This window comes from Chelonia mydas, chromosome 2, assembly GCF_015237465.2.
Source record: "Chelonia mydas isolate rCheMyd1 chromosome 2, rCheMyd1.pri.v2, whole genome shotgun sequence".
Lineage (NCBI taxonomy): Eukaryota > Metazoa > Chordata > Testudines > Cheloniidae > Chelonia > Chelonia mydas.
In genome coordinates this window covers 169,476,178-169,494,916 of record NC_057850.1, presented here as the reverse complement: position 1 = coordinate 169,494,916, position 18,739 = coordinate 169,476,178, and the positions used below count along the sequence as shown (strand labels likewise).

Here is an 18,739-nt window from a genome sequence, read left to right as displayed (position 1 = left end):
TAGTACTCTCACCAGGTTAGTGAAAGCAAAAAATATAAAACTTAACTGTAAAACAGACTTGGGAATTCGGCACAACTAGGCACTAATTTTTCCTTCTATTAAAAGAAACATGCACTATTTAAAAAATTGCTTGTCCATGGGCATTTCCCCTTCACTAGAATACCTCCAAAGTAATGGGACAAAAAATCTTAAAGCTCTCCAGGTTCTTGAGCAGGGGAAAGCTTCGTTATAACCAGTGATCTCTCCAAGGACCAAAGCATATTAAGCACTTAAATAAGCACTATTTTGTTCTGAGTCCAACTCGTCTTGCTGTCAGATAAACTTAACATCCATATATTAATACACATAGCTTGCAAGCTTGCCATTTATGTCAAGCCTAACACAGCAGTAGGATTTTCAGAGGGATTTGTTCCCTTTAAAATTTTAATCCAAGCCACAAACTGCAGAGTGTGGTTTTACCATGGACATTGCTGAAAAATAATGTAAGGTGAGATAAAACATCTAATCCTGAAAGAATCCCAAAGCCTTCTGTATTACATAATTATACTATCCTATAGATCACACTTACACATCGAGCTATACGGAGACTTGCTAATATAATGTAAAAGATGCACAGTGGAAGTGATTCACTGTCTGGTCAATGGCAGATTGGAGGATTGCACTGAACAAGCCCTTAAAGAACTGGCCAGCAGAAAGAGCACATTACTGACCTTATTAAAAACTGATTCAGTAGGGCCGAGAGCAGGCAAGCCAAATTGCATGGGATCCAAGGAAGTGTTTAAGGAGCAAAAGTAGAGCCACCAGGTCTAGACATTGCTAAAGATGCTTGAAGGCAAAGGTGGGGGGGAGGGGGATGGATTGGATGGATGAGGCAGTGAATGGATTTGTTGAAGACTGCAGAGAAGGGCTAGATGAAAGAAGCTGACTGTCAGAGGCAAGGAAGGGACAAAAGAAGAAGCAAGAGGTTGACAGACCGGAGAAGGTAGGGCTGAGTGATTACTCGAACTAATACTGGCCTTTTTGCATCACAGTGGAATTATGGAGGGGAAATGGTAGCATTACTGGACTGTACATGGAGAATACACCATCGTACATTGTGGCATCTTGATTAGAGTGGGAAGTTGGGATGGGGAGGGTCAGACTTGCTTTGATTGTAAGCTCTTTGAGGTAGGGACTGCCATTTCTTATGTGTTTGTACAACACTGAATACAATGGGGTTGGGGCCTTTAGGTGCTACTGCCATATAAATGTAAAATACTAATAAAAATGAAAGACACTAAAATCACTGGCCTGATGGTCTGTGAGCCGTATGCAGACGGTGGGTGATAGTCTATGGTCCACACACAAATATATGTGGTGTGGAGCAGATGGCAGTCAGTGTTTCCAGTTTATAGGCAGAGGTAGGGCAGGGACATGAGGTCAGACTTAAGGTTTTGTTAATGGGCAGTGTGATCACTTGCATGTTTATTTCAGCAACTCTGTGAGGTAATTTGAATACAGATTTAACTGCCATTAACTGCTCATTTTCAATTACTGTTTTTTAAGCTGCAACAACCCTTAGTACACAAACACAAATGTTAAGTAGCAACTTGATCAATTTTTAAAATAGTCTTGCCTGTGATATTACTGCGTGTTCTGATTATACAACTTGGTGACCTGTCCAAATCATGAGTCATATTGGGCCAACTCCACTCCAGTGGAGCTCCACCTACTTACATGAACTACTTGCATATAGCCCAATATATGTAATATTGCTTTTCCATGCAATCAACTAAATTTATTTTTTTTACTATATGGTCTTCTTGAAATCAATAACCTACTATCCTACTCGCTAAAATGGTATAACTAAAAATATATTTAAACTGAAAATAGCAGCTCACTCAAATCAAAGCCATTCTTACTGCTCTCAGAATAGTATTCATACAACTGTACATGAAAGATGCTAAAAGTGTATCTGAAGTAAATTGCAATTGTCCAGTTCTCTGAGTCCTGAAAAGAGCAATTAATATGGATTCTCCTTTGCAGAACTGCTACCATTCTATGAATAATAAAAATAGGGTTAGTAATGTCCATATCCCTTTTTTGGCTACAACATCACTTTAAAAAGTGTTTCTTCTCCTAAGAAAAGAAAATTAATTTAAAAGCCTTCAATGTTAATATATTTATTTAAAAAGCACCCTTTGTTCCTAAGAAAATGTTTAATGTATTTTGATCCAAAGGCAGAACATTTTCATTAGTGTTCCCACTGGTACATTTGTCCTTTCATGTCCATGCATTAAGGCTCTGTTTAAAACCTGTCTATACCCCTAATCTGCCTGGAGAGCTTTTTCTGGATATTCAAAGCTACACTCAAGCCTATAACAAAAGGGGGAGGGACACGAGACAGAGAAGTGTTATGCATAAAGTTCAACACAGCCTTCTCACATAAACACACACAAGACTCTAAAATACAAGGCATGGCATTTCCACATCAAGCAGTTTCTCCAGACAACTGATTTATTAGGGCCTGTAAAAGCACCTTGAATCTGAGGTCCAGATGCATTCATTCAGGTCTATCATTGCTGCAATCTATCCATGATAGAATAAAAAATGCTCTGACTCTCTGATGTGGGTGTGATGGAGACCTGCTAAAGGGCCCAGTGATGCTATCTAAGGCTTAGGTGACAAGTGCATAAACCAGATTACCAGATCCTTCAATTCAGAATCTTTGTACTTGCTTCTATATCTGCTGTGGAGCAACTACTGGCTTAACAACAACAGGTGAAATCCTGGCCCCACAGATGTCAATGGCAAAACTCCCATCAGCATGAATAGGGTCAGGATTCCAAACAAAACTAAGAGCATAACAAACTTTAAGAAATTCCCTGGCCACCTTGAGCTACACACTTGCCCACTCAATGCAATACTATAGCGAGCAGTAGAGTTGTGACAACAGGGATAGAATTTCCTGCTACCAAAGCACTGTCCCCTACCCCAGTCTCCCTTAGCTGACAGCAGTATAGGCCCCATCAGATGAGGATGAGCAGGAACTGAGTGGGACACTGTTTTCCCACCTCGTAAAAGTTTGAGATATCCTCCCCCCCCCCCCCCCCCCAAAAAAAAATTCCCATCCTGAATCAAATTCATGAAAATTTGAGGGGAAAAAAAGTAAAAAAAAAAGTAAAAAAAAAAAGGCAAAACCAGTTCAGTCAAACATTTTTTGGTTTGAATTTTGACCAATTTTTTTATTCCAATAAATTTAAAAACAGTCATTTTTGAACTGGAATTTGTCATTTTGACATGTCAACGTGTTTGTTTTTTTGTTTTTTATGTGTGGGGTTTTTTGGGTTGGTGTCTGGTTTTGTTTTTGTTTTGGCACCACCCCCCAAAAAAAATTTCTGGTCAAGATATTCTCGAAAAGTTTTGGTTTAAACAAATCAGCATTTTTCAACAAAAAGCCATTTTGGCAAAAAATTCCCAACCAGCTCTAGTTTTGACCCACCTGATATAGCACAATTTTGGAGGAAAAGATTAGAGGACATGGAAATCTAGGACCAAATTCTCTGCTGGAATAAATGGGCACAAGTCAACTGACTTAAATAGTTTTGCTCACTTGTCATAGCAGAGAATTTTGCCAGCCCAGCCTGGACAGATGCATGGATAATATTTCACTCTGAAGGACACATGACAAAGGAATGGTAAATAAATAAAATCACTGATTTTGTTAAAAATATTAGAGATGGAGTGAAATACAAAGTGGCACTGCAATACACCTAGAGGCCTAAACAGGTGTTCAACACTGAATAAGTTATTTCTTTTCAAATATACTGTAAATTACACAGGTTGCCATTTCATGCCAAATACAAACTTAGAACAGAGTGAGTAAATCCATTTCATAATACTGGATACAGACCCTCAAACTAGTCAGCCTAGGCCTGCATTAGTCTCTGGAGTTGTAGTTTCTCCTCTACACAATCATGTTAAAAGGAGCTAATGCTTAATTATGTGCATACACAGAAGGATAAGTACCATTGAGTCTAGATTTCCTGAGCATTTAATTCAAGTAGTCTTTTAAAACTGACTTAGGGGTTGTGCAGGTCTCAAGAAAATGTAAACGTATACTCCCCCTTGCTGCACACACTTATTAATAATGGGAATTGTACTGGAAGGGAAAAATATGCTCTAGCCCCACTTTGGCCAAATGTAGATTATTTCAGGTGCACGCTTTTTACATGTGTGTTATATACACCAATCAATACCTTCCAAATTATATTTTGCTGGAAAAACTTTCCCCACAGCCTTATCAGAATGTATTAGATCAACTGTACCATGTAATTATAAAAAATGAATAAATTAGGTGGTCTTATTCCATATTAATCCCATCAATGTTCTATTTATTCAGTGCGTTCTGCCCTGCCCTGTCCTTTCTGGTATTACTATTTATAATCCTCAGCTCCTCCTGCCAAAAACCTGCACCACCACTCAGTTTCCTTGTAAATTTACTTCCTATCTGGGCTTGCATCTCGGAGGCCAGAAAACCAATGCAATGTTGTACAACAGGACCAAAAGTGTTGCAAGGTGGAGACATTATTGTCCATCTCCCCCCCCCCCCCCCCAAACACATACAGGAATGTCAGGTAGTGGCTTAAGCCTGGGAATTGGGAGGTCTGAAGTCTAGTCACTTATTTTCCCAGTCTATAAAACAGGAATACTACTCTTTCACAGGGGGGTTTTGAGACTTAGTTAACATCTTTAAAGTGGTTTGAACTACCCAGCTGGAAAGTGCACTAGAAGTGCAAAAAGAAAAAGGAGTACTTGTGGCACCTTAGAGACTAACCAATTTATTTGAGCATAAGCTTTCATGAGCTACAGCTCACTTCATCGGATGCATAAAAGTGGAAAATGCAGTGAGGATGTTTTTATACACACAGACCATGAAAAAATGAGGAACGGGGGGCGGGTAGGAAAAAACAAGGGGAAATAGGTTACCTTGCATAATGACTTAGCCACTCCCAGTCTCTATTCAAGCCTATTTCCCCTTGTTTTTTCCTATTTCCCCCCGCCACCCCACCCCCACCCCGTTCCTCCAACGTTCTTGTTAAACCCTGGATTTGTGCTGGAAATGGCCCACGTTGATTATCATACACATTGTAAGGAGAATGATCACTTTAGATAAGCTATTACCAGCAGGAGAGAGGGGTGGGGGGAGAAAACCTTTTGAAGTGATAAACACCCATTTTTTCATGGTCTGTGTGTATACAAACATCCTCACTGCATTTTCCACTTTTATGCATCCGATAAAGTGAGCTGTAGCTCACGAAAGCTTATGCTCAAATAAATTGGTTAGTCTCTAAGGTGCCACAAGTACTCCTTTTCTTTTTGCGAATACAGACTAACACGGCTGCTACTCTGAAACCTGTCATTATAGAAGTGCAAAGTATTACTAATGATGGAACTAGCTCTGTCCTTGCATGACACTTAGGGAGGGTTGAACGTCTTTCAGAAGGTAACTTTGTGCAACAGCTTTAAAATGTTTTAAAACTCCTACCATTTCAGAACCTTATTACCAAGGACACTACAAAGAGAGAATGTGTCCTAGTGGTTTTCCCAGGACTGGATTAAAGTACCATCAAGAATAACCGGAACCTGTACTTTAGTAAAGTTTGCTTGATCACGGACAGAGCTTTTTACCTTTTAGATTTCAGTCTAGGTTTGTTTCTCCTTTTTAATGGTGTCATCATTAAGTGGCTATTAGGAAGTTGCCTCATGTTTATGATGGAAGTACAGTATGCAGTAATCATAGGAGCCTATTGTTCAAAACACAACCATATACAAACACTTCCCATGGGCTGTAACTCAGAAGAATGTATTTATTAGCAAACTTTTTTTTTTTTTTTTTTTTAAAAAGCTTTGAATCAAGACAGGTCTTTTCAGTGCTAGACCCACTTTACAAACCATAAATTCTCCAGTGTGCTGATGTGAGACTCTGCTTCAGTAATAAAATTGTTTGTTCAACTAAAAAATTTCATCCCATCAACCTCCACTGCTGGTTAATCAGAAATCAAAATGAAATAGCTATAAAATGATGCATGCGTTTCTCTTAAACTATATGTCAAACGTCGAATAAAAGCATCAAGACCTGTTTCCAAATCTACCCTCTTCTTAATTAGGGAACCTGGCCCACTCAATGTCTGGCTACTCTGCAAAATTGGGCAGTTGAGTACAGCAGACATCATAGCAGTTAGCCATGTGGTATCTTTGTGGTGTTTTCCCACATCTCCCTAATTCTCAAGGCAGAAAAACAAACAATGTGAGCTCTGTACAAAACCAGAACAAGACATTCAGTTTCAGTGATCCACCATTACAGTTAGCCTCCAGCCCATTATAAGGCCTCACTCTACATTTATTAAGCAGGAAATGTGTGAAACAGAAAAATGAATAAAATACTGTTAGCTATTCTTGTAAAGGAATTTTCATCATATAGGGGAAGACAACAGGTTATTTCATCCTCTGAAATGCTAGTTTTTATTTGACGCTTTCTTTACATTATAACGAATCTTTCAGTTCTTATCTCCTCTTGTGCTTTCTCTAATAAAAAGAACCATAAACAGGCTACTGAGAGAATTGGGTTTACATCTGTAACTAAATGGGACATACAGGCTTTCTCTTCTAATACACTTATTGCTTGCCCCCTCAAGCAAAGTCATCTCTGTAAACGAGACTGTATTGCAGAACAGTTTAAAAACTATTTTAGTGCATAGTAAAACAGCTGTCTGCCAAAGATTTCTTAACGTAAAGCCACCTTGTAATTCTCTCTCTCACTCACACACTAGAGGTGGCAAAAACGGACAATACCATCCGATCCCCCTGATTATATACTTCATGTTATCAGTACCAGCTTATTCTCCTGATGATATACTACATATTAAGGCGTTCCTCTATACTGTCCCACCTGTGCATGTTCCTTCCCTCCCACTCCACTTAAGAGATTGTTGTCTACACTAGAGCTTTTGGTTGGGTGCCTATAATTTTTATATAGGCACTCAGAGGGATTTGTTCATAGTCATGGCTCAGCAGAGGCTGAGCATACGAAGAATCGCAACCAAGACAAATGTTTGTCTCCTAGACCAAAGATTTGTTGAGTGTCTACACTACAATTTATAGACATATTACTTAGCTCGAGCTAGCTGATTGGCAATTAACTTTAGTTATCGCATCTGGCTAAATAAAATACACACACATAGTGGGTACAATCTTCACTGCAGCTGGGAGCATGCTTCCTACCTTGAGTAGACACAAATTTTACTCTGCTCGAACTCGAGTGCTAAAAGCTACATACTCAGGCTGCTAGCCTGAGCCACCGCCCATGCTACTCCCAGCAACACTGCCGTTTTTTTAGAGTGCTAACTCCAGTAGAACTAGTGTGTGTTTGTCTACTCAAGCTGGGAAGCCACTTCCAACTGCAGCGTAGACATACTGACACACACCTAAAGCTGCTAACTAACAAATTTATTGCAGTGGTCTGTTTCTTCAGCAATTCCAGATGAGTTGCTTCCACTGGCTTACGGAATAAATAAATCTTGTACCTTTTGTTATTGAGAAGTATATCCCTATAGATCGGAAGGGCGGGGAGGTTCATTTTGTTTTGGGTTTGGTTTTTTTGTTGTTTTGTTTTAACATTATGAGGAAATGGAATTTAAGCTTGTGTTTAGTCATTTCAACATGACAAAAAATTTGTGTGCAGTGTGATCTTTTGGCTTTCCGGCAAAAAGAGACAGAAGTAGGAAGTCTCTCTGAACTAATGGAAAAGATTAACCCTTTACTGATATCCTGACTAGGACAAGTTCTACATTGTTACAGGTCTGTAAACCCCCCTTTCTCCCTCCCTCCTGCTGTTTTAATGGAGTTGGAAGTAGTTAAGACCAGATTTTGGCCTAGTATGCAGTTATAAAACACACAGGCCCCTAGCTACAGGCCACTTATGCACATTGGTGTCATTGTTAGTGATAAACAACACACAGCATTTGACTCCCAAATTTGGAGGGCTTTTTTAAAAATTTATGTTGAAAGTCTCTAGAAAAAGCTCTGTGATCATCATTACCCAAAGAGTACAATGCCTGATCTTGAAACACACATCAAAGTGATGAGTAAAAGGTTGGGGTTTTTTTTACATTTACGGCTTTAGACTGATCATAAATATAAAGGGATTTTCAAGGGATTAAAGATTCACTTGTCAGCTGCTGTGCCCTTTAATAAGCCTCTTAACATCTACACTGACAGAAATGCATGCCCCAGTTTTGCAAAGGAGACTGCCTCTGTCTGTTTCATTGTACTGTTACAATGTCACTGAAAAAGGAGTAAATACAATGTTTGCTTCCTGCTTTCGGAAATATTCTATAAATAGATTTTCCTCGGGCATGGGCAGCGGAACAATTAGCTCTTTAAACACTACTAGGGCTTTGTCTACACTGCCAATTGAACAACAACACTTTTATCGTTCACAGGTGCTTTTAAAAGCCCCCACCCCCAAAAGACAAAAGTTTTGCTGTGGCAAGTGGCAGTGTAAACGGCTCAGTGTTGACAGGAGCGCTCTCCTGTCACAACGCAAACCCCACTCGTTGGGGGTGGAAGTATTTTCTTGGCAAAAGTGCCAACAAACAGTGTTTACGCTGCCAGACTTTTAGCAACACGGCCATGTCGCTAAAATCTGTGTGGAACTCAGTCAACTTGGGTTCAATTCCCAGCTCTGCCAGAGGTTTCCCATGTGACTTGGGCAAATCACGTAAGCAATCTGTAAAATGGAAATAACTACACTACTTCTCCTATCTTTTGTAAGCTGATTAGGGCAGGGTGTCTCTCTCACCATGTGTTGCTATAGCACGTAGCACAATGGACCCTCAATTTTGGTTGGGGTCTCTAGGTTCTATAATAAAAAATAAACAAACACTCCCTTGAAATGTTAACTAGACAATGTTTTTAAACTATTTTAAAAACAACTACCCATAAATTATGGAATCACCAAGTACACACTAAAGTTCACCCATTCAGCCACACTACTTGGATTGCTTCCCATCCATCTTAGCTCCTGCATTTCTACACTGTAAGGTCTCCAGGGCAGGTGGTATGCCTTCATACACTTCATACATCTTTTGCATCATACGCTAATAAGAGTGACATAATAGAATAAATAAATGGATTTTTGACAGGATATAGCTATTTCTATGTGATTACTTTTCTGGCCTGGCACTTAAACACCAAATAGTTTGACATCTGTGATTTCATAACTGGAATAAACAAAGTTATGAAAACTAAAAGCAAACATGATATATTTTTTCATTTCAATACCACTGCTTGGCAGCTATACGAAGATTAAAAAATATAGTGGAAAAGAATTAGATTAGATATTTAATAATTCTTTTCCATATCTATCTTCCTGCCAATACAGGATTGTTCCCCACCATATGTTTTCAGGTGTTTTGTCCAGCCTAGTTATAGAAGTTTACATTCATTTCATTTATATCTTTAATATACTGCTCAGTCCAACATGGTCTTGGATGCTATTATGCACTAAGGAACTTTAAGTTAAACTGTTTATTTTCCTTGTTTCAAATAAAAGACCCAGTAGAACTGGAGCAGCTACTGTATTCATATAGGCTCTGATCCAAGCCCACTGGAGAAATTGGGAGCCTTTCCACTGATTTTACTGGGCATTGGAGAGGCCCATAATTCAATACAGAAAATGAAGACACTTCATATAAGACCTAAAGAGGCTTCAGTCAGCAAAGCATAAAGAGGATTAGCTGTCTACAATCCAAAGGCATATTATACCACATACTGTACCTCTGAAACAATTGGCTACCAGCCTTTCACTTGTACAGAGATGAAGGGTCATATTAATTCCTGGAGCAATGCCACTGAATTCAATGTTACACCAGGAATTAATTTGGTCTGGAATCTGCATTAAGTTAAAGGCTCACTCAATAGGGTAGAGGGTGAATTCATCAGCGGTGGAGGAAGATATTTATATATTTGCTGTATTTATAGAAAATAAAACCTCCTTTTTAGCTGCAATTTAGTCCTAGAGAGAGATCTGCGTAGACTGAGTTGAGATTTACAGGTTTTTCCATATTGCATTTTGTGTGTGTTCACCTTCCTGGGATATCATATGTCTATTTTTTCCACTTACAGAAAACAAAAGGGGTGGTATTAACTAAAAATCTACATTTAAACCTCAGGAGCAGGTGGGAAGTACAGTTTTTCAAATCTGGACACCTTTAAGTGGCACAGTTTTGAAAACAGGACTTAAAGACAACTTCAAAGTCATAGGTTTATTATCACAGTCTTGCATAACTGGGCAAAAATTTTGTAAAGTAAACTTTAATCCAGAACAAACGTTTAAGGTCAAGTTATAAAATATACAATAAAGCTAAGTGTTACTGAAATGCTGACACAATGCTACAGCAGTGCTTTTGAGCAGCATCATATACTCAGAGCAATTCTAGTTTTGTTTTAAGACTGTTGAAAGCTGTACAGCATCTGATCTAGGATTACTTTAAGTGTTGTGCTAATTTAAACAATGCAATTCAAAACAAAAGATGTGGTATAGTAGTTTTAATTCTTCCAACCCTGTTAGATTTATAGATGACTTTATAAGCGAACCAGACATTGAGCATTCCAGAACCAGACTTTCGCTCACTGCATATCTGTGGGAAAGTGTTCATATGGCACCACTTTGTTTTAGAATGTATAAAATGTGCCATAACAGCTGAATAAAAGTAAATGGGCTAATGTTATTAAAATTCCGTAATTTACAGCAGTGCCAATCAATGATTAAACTCCGTTTCTAATGATTCTGTCAATAATCTCACTATATTACCCCGTCAAGCTGACTAGATATACCCTATATTGTATCCTTTGGAAACCATTTAGGGCCAGTTTTGCCCCTCAGTCACAGACAACTCTTGCAGCCAAACAGGTGCAGTTCTGCTATGTGGTATGCAGAAAGCAGAAGCTACTGGTTATGTTCACCCCCCCCCCCCCCGCCCCCAATTCAAGGAGAAGGACACAAATCACAAGGAGGCTACTCCAGCTGTGAGGCTGGACTGGCTCCTCTAAGCTCCACTGCTTGTAGAGGAAGGACTCCTTTCCTCCAGTCCAGAACATTGCAACACGTAGCTGGCCAGGGCCAGGATTGTCAGTCAACTAGATCATGCAACCAGAGGAATAGGCCAGTGTTCATTACAATAATTCAGCAAATGGAGACAATCAAAAGCTGTGGACAGTTCCAATTCAGGGTCTGTGAACTGTGTTGCATTTTCCAGATTTTCAGGGAACCATCCTGCCCTCTGAGCCATTGCTGAACTGTTTGGTCATTAGGATTATATATTTTTCAAATGCCATTTCTATGCTTTCTGGTTGTGAGGGAACTTTAATGAAGTAAACTTCAGGTCCTGCAGGGCCAAATGCTGGCCTGTAAGTGGTTGCTGTCACACTGAAGTCAGAATTTGACTTACTGATCCCACTTGTGGCCTGAATTTGGCCCACTGAGTATGCACCAACCACCAGTGGCTGCAGTCAACAGACTACATCAGCAGCTACCACAACCGCCACTGGGAGCCACTGAGCCAAACATCTACGGAAGGAGCTGTGGAAGGATCTGCTGGCAGTAAACCATGATATGCTTTAAGGAAAGCTAGGCCATGGGGCACAGAGGGAGAGAGAACTAGAGCGGGCCTTGTTACAGGAAAGGAGGCCAGAGCAAGGAGCCTGCCTGGGAAAAGAGGCCCTCGGAGCTGCTCAGATTGGAGAATGGCTGGAAAATGGCTGTGGGGAAGAGTAAAGGGGACTTCTTCCATAGGTGACAACCCCTTATTAATCTGAGAGAAAGCAGAGAGGAGGACTGGAGGGGAGATGGCCTCACGAACAAGATGTAGCCCACGCTATGAAAATGCTTGGAAACCCTTGCTACAGGGAACTGAACACAGGGTTAGCAATCAGGTCTTCAATTCTAAACCCACCTCTGTCGCTGACTAATTCTGTGACCTTGGATACCTTGTTTTAACGCTGTGTGGCTCAGTGTCACCACCTAAAAAGTGGGGGGCAATGCCTTCCTACAGCACAGGGTTGTCTTCTACAGTTTAATTAGTGTTTCTATAGGGCTTTGAAAATTTGAGTGTTGCTATTAGTGTAACTATCTATTATAGTGCATTAGGAATTTAGTTCTGTTCTAGAGACCTGTGCAGAAAATGAGCGTAAAGAGAACATTAATGTCTAACAGGGCAAAGAGCACCAGGAGGGTGTATTATATGAGAGCATCCACCTTTCATCTTAATAATATTAAACTCAGAAAACTAATTACTTACCTGCCTCACAGGGTCATGATTCTTGATTAATATTTATAAACTACGTTAATTCTCTGATGGAAGATACTATACAAGCACATATTATGAGCAATCCAGTGTAAAAATCAGTGCCAATGCTATTACTCACACAGGTTGCTGGAGGTATATTTATTTAGTTTCACATTTGAAAGGAGAGGTAGCAGACTAAGGCTGAGGAAAGTGTCCATTTTAATCCCACTTGTCCTGCAGGAGGGGAGAATTTTGTTTTGGTTTGCCGGGGATTTTTAAACCAGAACTCCAGTGTTGAGTGGAATCTACCGTGTAGTGCAGAAAATCCCCTGCAAGACTAGAGGAAATTTTAGTGTCTGAGGTGAAATCCTGGCTCCACTGAAGTCAGTAGCAAAACTCCCATTGACTCCACAGGGGCCAGGATTTCACCCCAGGATTGTCCTTGTTCATGCCTTCCTATAAATGTATGTGGCAATTGATGTGTAACTCTTCTTGTGTTTCAGGGTTTCCTACTTACAGTTTGGGTTCAGGAAAAAGCCTCATCAGACCGGGGCTAGTGAACCACAATGCAAAGTGAGCTGTTCACCCACAAAGTATTTTTCTAGTACCACATACGTTTATAATTGATAATTCCATTAGGGTAATTAGTTTGGGACTTGAGCCTGCTCCCATTTAAATCAGGAGCAAAACTCCGTGACTTACATGAGAGCAGGATTGAGATCTTTGTAGATGTGTAATTGGAAACAAGTCCCATGGTTTTAGTAAAACATATATACATTCTGCTACAGTTCAGCTAACCTACCAAAAACATTTTGAGAGACAAGGTGGGGGAGGTAATATCTTTTTTTGGACCAACTTCTGTTGGTGAGCTTGTCTCTCTCTCCAACAGAAGTTGGTCCAATAAAAGATATTACCTCCCCCACCGTGTCTCTCTAATATCCTGGGACCAAGACAGCTACAAATACACTGCATGCAAAAAACATCATAGCAGTTTTAGTGGAACCTATACTGAATCCATCAGTGGAGAGAAGGAAACACATTTGGATCTAGACAGCTGATGTGTACTCATGCAAGCCTGGAACACATGCTTGTGTTTCAGAATTGAGGCCCCAGTAGGCATCCACAACAAGTCAACTTGCTGATCCAGTTGCAGCCTCCCAAGACAATTCTTTGGATACTATGATGCTAGAACATTTTCCCATTCTTTAGTAACCAAGCCCTCGGAGACACCCATAGTACATCCACACTAGATTGAAGATGTGCGAGTTAGTATCACAGTTATTCGCAGTGACATGAGCCCAGTTATCTGCTGTTGCCAGCACATCAATGTGCTCCCTGTACTGAACTCAGAGATGCAGAATTTTAGAAGTACCCAGTCCTTGCAAACTATATCTTAGCAGGCTTTCCAAATACCTAACCCAGGAAACACCATATTGCAATAGATGAATAGTCCATCTAACATGGTATCCCATCTCCCACAGTAGCCTACACCAGGTGTATTGAAGATGTAAAACCCTGACAATACTAAATCATTCTGCCCCGCCCCCCCAGCAGCTTTCTGTTCTTACTGATGGGAAACCTTTAATTGTGCCATACAACATGCTGCACAACATTGCATTGCTTCAGAGACTGAATGTAAATAAACAGCTGTTATTCCTCTTCTTGTATTGGCAAAGCACCAAAAATAATTGAATATTTATAACAGCAGCAGACTAACGAGTTTTTTGGGAAGCCAGGATGAAATTGTATCTGTAATGAGAATACTTATTGATAACCCTTAAGCAAGAATTCCTCCCCAAAAATGCAGCTGAATTCTGTGTCCCAAACATCCTTTATAACTACTCCGTGTACAATAGTAGATTAAATTAACATCCGTTAATTATACTGCATTCCTGGTGTAAGCAGTCGGTAGCATAACACCATTGACTGCAATATTTTACTCCTGCTTTAAGGCCAAATGTGACTCCTATTGAAATCTATTGGAGTTTTGCTAACAGGATTTGATACTTAAAGAAGAGAAGGAGAATCAGGCCCCCACTATTGCATACTGAGCTACCACGGCATTCCCAGGTGCTAACGATGTTTAAGTACTGACATTTCAACCAAATATGCATGTTTGGATGCAATATGAAGATATCTTAGGGTTTTATCCATTATAGTCAGTGGGACTTTTGCCTGTGCAAGGACATGATCGGAGCCTGAATCTATAAGCAGAACTCTGACCCTGTTCCCCCTCAACCTTAAAGAGAGACTAAAATAAATTGGTTAATTTATTTTAGTCTCTAAGGTGCCACAAGTACTCCTTTTCTTTTTGTGAATACAGATTAACATGGCTGCTACTCTGAAACCCCTCAACCTTGTTACTTTATTTCCAGTTTACAACAGCTTTAAAGGACAGAAAATCCATATGTGCTGGGGTGTTTCATATGTTTTATGGTGGTCCCTGTTCTGAAAACAGGAACAGAATGAAGAATCTCCTTCCCCATTTAGTTTGATGAGAGTTTAAAAAATAATTTAAAGTCCTTATTTTAAACAGGAAAATAAGTCCAGCTTCAACAGTGTGGGAACTGTCTCCCTCTGCAGGTCTAATTTAAAAAAAAATTTCAAGCACTATAAAAGATATTTACACACACAATACAACTTCACATTAAATAAGAAAAATCCTACCCCTTCCCTCCAAATCTGATACATATTTCTCTTCTAGAGATGAACACCTATAGTCTTCCGACAATCAAATCTTATAATTATTTGTATTGCTGCAGTGCCTAAGAACCTATATCAGAAGCCAAGATTCAGTGTGCTAGGCACTTCACTAAAAAGGAACACAAAGACAAGATCTCTGCCTCAGAGATTTTATAATCTAGGACTTTGCCAATACACATATGAATAGATCAACAGACAAGGGTGGGGATGACATAGGAAAACAAGGAAGTTGCTTTTTTTTTTTTTTAAACTGTGCTACTCAAAACACACAAAATATACTTTGCACTTATACTGGTTTTGACTAGAAGTTTCATATTTAACCAAATTTCAAGAACTATTTCATAGCGACTATATATCATTCCAAAAATTACCCCATTATAGTCTACCGCATTTTAGTTTTTCTACATCCAATATATCAGGGGTTCTCAAACTTTTTCTTTCTCAGGACTCCCTAACAGGCTATAAAAGCTGCATGGCCCACTTGTGCCACAACAATTCTTTTTCTGCATATAAAAGCCAGGGCCAGCGTTAGGCAGTAGCAAGCAGGGCAATTGCCCAGGGCCCCAAGCAATAGGGGGCCCTGCAAAGCTAAGTTGCTCAGGCTTCGACTTCAGCCCTGGGTGGCAGGGCTTGGGGTCCTGGACTTCAGCCCCATACTGTGGAGCTTTGGCTTTATGCCTTGGTCCTGCTTAATGCTGGCCCTGCTTGGTGGACCCCCTGAAATCTGCTCATAGTCCTCCAGGGGGCCCCAGAACCCTGGTTGAGAATCACTGCAATATATAATAAAAATGTAAGAGGAAAAAAGTGTGAGTTGAAACAGCTTAAAAAGCCAAAGACAGGTCTAAAAAACCCCACCCATAGGAGAAAATCCACACTCCACTGAAGTTAATAAGAATTTTGCCACTGACTTCAGCCCAGGATTTCAGCCCAGATATGAACAGATCCAAACTTCAGAAAAGCATTAGATTCAAACCTAAATGTTGTAGCTCAAGTCCTACGCTAAACAAAGTCTCTTCCTACACCATTAAAACGTTTTCACACAGTGACCAATCCTATGAAGTATTGAGGGCTGGATCCTGTACTATTCAGGTGAATGCAAGTTATCCCACTGACTTGAATAGGTGCAGGATCAAGCCCTGAGTACATTCAGCTCCCACTGAATACACTTCAATGCCCCAGTCCTGCTCTTATTGAAGCTATTAGCCAAATTTCCACTGATTTCAATGGGAACAAGATCAGGTCCTTTTACTAAGAATAATACCTATCTCGCTTCCCGCTTCTCTCTCTCTCCCCCGCCCCCCCCCCAAAAAAAAAACCCCCAACACCACAACGGAACAGTTTTTTTCCCCTCTTTGCTCTATTGCTGTGAGAAGTAAGGATCAAATTCAGAGGCTAGTCTAAAAGGCTAGAGTGATCTGCTTGTGTAACGTATACATACTCACACACCCTTAGATTTAGTCACTCATTTATACATAGTTACCAATGTGCATTCACACTTCCCCCACCCCTTTCCCATTACATGTGAATTTAGGTCACAGCACCTGAGTGAGTCTAAGGGTGTGTCTACATGGGGATAACAAACCTGCAGTTGGTTCGGGTCAGGTGACTGGGAGTCAGGCTCCAGGGCTGACAAATTGCTGTGTAGACGTTCAGGCTTGGTTTGGAGCCAAGATCTTGGACCCTCTACCCTTGCAAGACCCTCCAGCCCAAGCCTGAAGGTCTACAGAGCAATTTTTAGCCCCTCATTTGACCCAGGCCAGCTGCGGCTGTGCCACGGGGCTTCTATCGCAGTGTAGGCGTACTCTAAGGGAACACAATCTGGCGTGAGAGAAGTATAACAAGAAAAGCAATTTTTAAATTTTATTTTATTCTGTTTTTGCTCTTCAGCATGTAAGTTACACCACCCTAAATTCCATTACAAGCCAGCGAGTCTGTGTCATTAGCGTAAGCTGGAATGGAAAGGTGCCTAACTTGCACGATCTCTTTATTTTCCATGTGTGTACTGATAATGGGGTGGGTTGCAGCTGGAGAGCTGGACAAAGAAAAGGAAAGAATGACACACAGCACTGTAACTTTCACAGGCACACAGGCATTGCCATACTGGACCAAACCAGATCCGTCCACTATCCTGGCCTCTTGACAGTGGTCAGCACTAGATGCTTCAGAGGAAGGCGTAAGAAACCTGCAGCAGACCCCCTCACACCCCCAATTAAGTCCCCTCTTCATTGCTAATATTTAGAGTGGAGTAAGCCCTGAGGCATAAGGTTTAATATCCTTTCCAGAATTTATTATCAGTATTAATTATAACTCTGTGTATTCTTAATATCCATATTAATGTCCAATCTCTTTTTTGAATCGTGTTAAGTCCTTGGCCTCAGCAACTGCTAGTTTAATTTGATCTAAAACACAGTGGATGGTTACAATTTGGATCCACCAGCTTTGACTATGTCTCTTTACAGCGGTAGCCTAATTTTTCCTATTTTTTTAAAAAACACCCAAATAAACTTAAACCACCACATTTATTGCAATGATATTGCAACGGATGTTTCCAGCCTTGGAGTACTGATGCTAGATGCTGCATAACACAAAGAACTATGCAAACTTGTTGGTTTGATTGAATTAGATCATAGAACTCCGAGCCAAAGAACAATGCATGCATTTTTGTCTTTACTATTGCATCCATATACGGTATATAACTCATCACCATGCATGATAAAATGTAAAGTTGACTCTGCCTTAAGTATTAGAGATGCAGTCAAATCTCATAAGTCAAGTTTTATAAGTTGGTCACTGCAGGGATCTTGGAGAAACCTTATTTCTCCCATCAACAGGTGCATTGTAGGCAACCAGATTAGGAAGAGGGTGTTTTGCCTTCCTCTGGAGCATCGTTTTTTGGGCTGCTGCCAAAAAACAGGATACTTTACTGTGTCTCAAAGACCTCTTGAAGCCAACTGGCAGAGAGCGCAGGGGTGCAAAGGCTCATAAGGATCCTCTGGGTCAGGTATTTACATTCTAGTTCACCAGAGTGCCTCATGTAATGTTTCTACTGAAAATCTGGCCATTGTTATCTTTGTGAAATGTTTGTGTGGATAATACATAAGGAGATAGGTATGTATATATTGGAAATTATGTTCTCAGGGCCTCATCGTAAAAGGCAGGTCACCTAGAGGTGACCTGCCTTAGGACTGATTCCACTAGACAGGAGATGGGAGAGCTTTATCTCCCTGGCTGACCATTGTATGTCTTACAATGAGAGTCTATTTGCATACAGAGTCAAACACTAACGAAGAGATTGCGGGGACTTCTAGATGAGATGAAATGAACAGGAAGAGGTGAACAGCGTGGAGTGGGGGGCGGGGAGGTCTGTTTACAGGCAAAGAACAAAGGACTTGTTTAATATATCTAGGAGTGTAAAAAGATGCCCTGGCATCCTACATCTGGGTAGGCAAGTTGCCAGCAGGCTTAATCTGATGGAAGGAGGGTCTCAGCCATCCTGGTTGCAAAACCCTGTGAAAAGGACTTCGGGGCAGCAGCACCTTAGCAGACAAGAGGACATCTTGTTAGTTTAAGCTTTAGAAGGAATGTTACCATTTTATTTTATATGAAACCCTTTGTTTCCATTCATCCTACTTGGTATCATTTCAATCTATGTTCTTTGTTAAATAAACAGTCTTGTTCTCACTATAAACATTGTCACTCTGTCAGAA

At 40.3% G+C, this 18,739-nt stretch overlaps 1 protein-coding gene and 1 long non-coding RNA gene across 23 annotated transcripts in view; one reads left to right on the top strand and one right to left on the bottom strand.

The window, feature by feature from the left end:
• Positions 1–18,739, bottom strand: part of LOC102933943 (cytochrome c oxidase assembly factor 1 homolog) — a 133,964-nt gene that overhangs the window by 98,370 nt on the left and 16,855 nt on the right. The gene's annotated exons all lie outside the window — the stretch shown is intronic.
• On the top strand, positions 879–16,976 carry LOC122464638. The gene is made up of 3 exons (XR_006288843.1): positions 879–982; positions 12,833–12,902; positions 16,920–16,976. It is a non-coding gene; the product is annotated as an uncharacterized LOC122464638 (long non-coding RNA).